The 3,961-nt window shown below is 41.9% G+C and overlaps 1 long non-coding RNA gene across 1 annotated transcript; it reads left to right on the top strand.

Annotated features, from left to right (window-relative positions):
* Positions 1-2,942: 2,942 nt before the first annotated feature.
* Positions 2,943-3,590, top strand: LOC311286278. Its single transcript, XR_014626523.1, has 3 exons — positions 2,943-3,079; positions 3,188-3,324; positions 3,552-3,590. It is a non-coding gene; the product is annotated as an uncharacterized lncRNA (long non-coding RNA).
* The last annotated feature ends 371 nt before the right edge of the window (positions 3,591-3,961 follow it).

The raw sequence follows: 3,961 nt of genomic DNA, 5'->3' as shown, positions 1-3,961 counted from the left end.
ATGGCCGCCACGTGCGGACGTCGACCTCCATTGGCCAGCAGTGCGCACGAGACATCTAGCCTTTATATATGATATCTATGGCGGCCACGGCCAGTGCAGCTGGCATCCAACTTAAAGGTGCATTGCTGCCACCTACAGTACTGGAGTGTGAAACAGATTAGTGGGGGGAAAAAACAGGTGATGACTGCGTGCGTGGCGGGTGGTGGGCCGGCCCGCCGGCCGTCCTGGAGTACCGGCCGTTCTGTGATTCTCCAGATCACACAGATGGCCAGTCCGCCCCTGGTTGCGTTTCCCAAAAGCACCGTAAGCCTAAGTTGATCGTAAAAACGATCGTACGACTGAACTTAATATTATGGTCTGTTTGCCAAAAGCATCGTAGCTTAAGTAGCACTTGAAAATCTTCGTAGATCTACGAGTGCTCTGGAGTAATCGTACATCCTCAAGTGCATCGTAAGAAGACAGAGTTATGAGGACACCTTCAGGTCAACCGGCACATTACACCTTTAACTTTATTCAAATGTATGTGATTATAATATAAGGTTTTGATTGTACTTTATTGTACACTTTATTACCCTTTTTTGTTGTTGGTTAAATTAATGCATAAATTAAATAATTAAAAAGGTCAGAAAACAAAACAAAAAAATAGAAATAATTTAATCTAATACTTTTAATCAAAATTAAATGAATGAACAACAAAAAAAAAATCCTTTAAATCTGTTAAAAATTACATCTTTGTTTCGCTCTATCTCCTCTAAAAGGACATTAATTTCATCTTTTTGAAAGGTATCTTTTCGTGTGTTTTTTTTTTTTTTTTTTTTTTCAGCCATTTTGTCAGTGCCTCCGCCTGTAGGTGCTTTATATATACTTGTCTTGGTTGCTAATCCACAACAGATGACAATTATTAGGTTAAACGTTCAGAATACCATTCCATATAAGGTTATGTTTCAGCACTTCACGAATGGACAGCGACTCTTAAATAGCACACTTAAAGCACGTAAAGCGCGTTCTCGCGCGTTCATGTTAAGTGCATTTTTTGGAAACGCTCGTGGAATTGCTGCGAGCGTTCGTAACTTTGCACATAGAAAGCGCTCTTAAGAGCTAAGATCCATCGTTATCGGGAAACCCGGCCCAGGTTTAGCTACTGGCAGAGAAGCAATGAAGCACATCACCACCAGACATTTGTAGCAGGAGCCTCATAGGACACTAGAGGAAACAAGTGAACCTATTTCTGCAAATAAAATGAATAATTAAGAAAATGCTGAATCTTTTCATTTCTTTTTTTAAGGTCTTTATTGTTTTCCCGCCAAATTATAGAGAGTAGTATTAATAAGAATATCAAACACTTTTTTTCAATAAAAAGAATAAAACATTTTAATAGTTGGCTACATTATTCTTTTTTTTTTCTTTTTTATTAATTAATTGATGTTACATTTCTGTACTCGTTACCTGTTAACATGGTTAAAAAATCGTTAATGTTCAAAATGTATCGGCTTAGTTTGTACAAAGTAACACTGAATAAATGCTGATTAATAAATTAATGCAGTGTGTTTTTTGGGGGCCATTTTCTATTTAGAATTTAATAGGGGTTTGTATTGGTTTCCATTACATATATGTATTGATACCTAAATATATTAACAGAAAACAATACACAATTTCTATTAGAATTTTTAAGGTTTTGCAGCAGAGAATAAAATGTTTGAGTTTATCAGTTCTATGTGGATGTCAAGGTTATGGATCAAGCACATCTTAATTCCCAGGACTAAAGGTGAGAAGTAAATTAAAAATAAATCCGGACATGGTATTTTGGTCGTAAGGAAGTACCTGCCAGTCCGCCTCCCGCCAGGGCCGTATTAAGACAGTGTGGTGCCCCTGGGCACTATACCTCAAAGACCTCAAACCACTCAACTGACATCTGTCCATTTTGGATTTAGATTCATTTTCTGTAGCCGTTAAAAAAAAAATCGGTGTGTTCGACATCGGCTGTGGCTGGATGCAACCGATCGGCGAGAGTAGCCGCGTGCAGGCGGGGAGGAGCTGCAATCGGAGACGTGAAGTCGGACACTTTCTGGTTCCCGTAGTGACCGCTCACGTGGTGTTTGCATACTTTACCACAGCTGAAGTGAAATAAATGCAATATTTGCCAAATAATACACAGATGTTTCAGAGACATTTTCATTCAATACTTTATGTACTGCTTTCATACACCGTCTGTTTGAACAAGAATAAAGTTCAACATAAGCTACTATCAATGAAGTGGAGTCTACGTTTTTTAAGCAGTTGTAATTTGATAAACATGACACAATATAACATGACAACGACATGAAAAGAGTGTTCACTGTTATAATAAACTGATTTGAGAGCTTTAGAGGAACTAAAGGTGTTCGAATAAACACGAAACACACGTGATCGTTGTCATGCGGTGAATCCGGCCAATCGTGGAACAGCTGTGTCGTCATCAGCCCGTGTGTAGCCGCTCTTGAGAAGCTGCGCTGACTGAGTTCTCCGGCTACTCTCGAATCGCTCTCGTGGTACTTTGATGGCATACATCACAGTCACGTGGCGTCGGCGCTGGATCAAGTCGGACAAAATTTCTAACCGGCATGCACTGCTTCAAGTCAGCCGCCGATCGGTCTGCGCAGAGCTGCATGAAGCCGAACAAGCCTATTGACACATTTGCACGTAGGCTACTTGTTGTGGACCAACTCAACTCTGACAGATTGGGGAGGGAGGGAGGGAGTGATAGTGGTCATGTAATCTTTATATATTTATAATTTATTATTATTATTATTGTTAAATTAGTGTTCATAAATGAGTTACAGTATGTGTGGTCTTTCAAGAATTTCAAGTTAATAATATAACAATTTACGAAAAATATTTTTAAAGCTTGTGTCATGTGGTGCCCCCCTAGTGGTTGTGAATGGTTGGTGCCCCTGGGCACTTGCCCAAGTGCCCTTAAGGATAATCCGGCTCCGCCTCCCGCACCGCCACACCTGATGATGTCAGAAAGGGGAACGTGACGAAGATCGACACGCTCTCGTCTCTGATGGACCAACGCAACGGAGACTGGGACCCTGAGATGGTACTGTGTGTGTGTGTGTGTGTGTGTGTGTGTGTGTGTGTGTTTCAGCAGAACCAAACGTCATGAAGTTGGGCTGGTTCAGTGTTCTGATGTGTGTGTCTCTCTCAGGTCCAGCTGCTGGTCAGTAAGTATCTCAGTGTGAGTGGAAACACTCTCGGCACTTCCGAGCTGAACGCACTGGGAGGAACTAACCTGTGTGCGCTGACCACGAGTGTGCTGAACAACATCACGGCCGCCAGTGTGGAGTGAGTACACACACACACTTATAACACACACATCAGAACACTGAACCAGCCCCGCATGCACGCACACACACACACACACACACACACACACACACACGCACAATGTTTACTGATCTGTTTTCCTGTTGGTTGTTCTTTGTTTTTTGGGACTTTTGGACGAATGTAGTTTAAACCTGTAGACTCATACGTGCGACATGGACGTGTGTGTGTGTGTGTGTGTTTTTCAGGCGAGCTTCTGCTCTCTCTTTGACCAACTGCAGCTCAGAGAAGTCATCGATTCTGTTCAGTATCGCTCTGAACGAGTGAACGAATGAACGAGTACTTATGTCGTTTCGATTTCTTACAGGTTGAGTTGTTGTTGCCCATAACACGCTAGCATTCTGCTAATGAACACTGATTGGTCAGTGAAGGACTGATTACGACCAGAGATACCGCTTGATGGCATCGTGTCATCCGCAGCGGGACCAGAAACAAACAAAACAAAAACTCTTCTAGCAAGTGTGTTTACCTGTGTCAGCTGTGTTGTCGATGCCTCGAGAGAAAAGAAAGGGCAGAGCGCGAAAGCACCAAAGTGACTGAAGGATTGCCGTAAAGCAGTATCTCTGGTCGTACATGTATATGACGTCATTGACACTTT

Source organism: Rutilus rutilus (assembly GCF_951802725.1).
Source record: "Rutilus rutilus genome assembly, chromosome: 2".
Taxonomy (NCBI): domain Eukaryota; kingdom Metazoa; phylum Chordata; class Actinopteri; order Cypriniformes; family Leuciscidae; genus Rutilus; species Rutilus rutilus.
The sequence above is the reverse complement of the archived record's forward strand: the minus strand, read 5'-3'. Positions and strand labels throughout refer to the sequence as shown.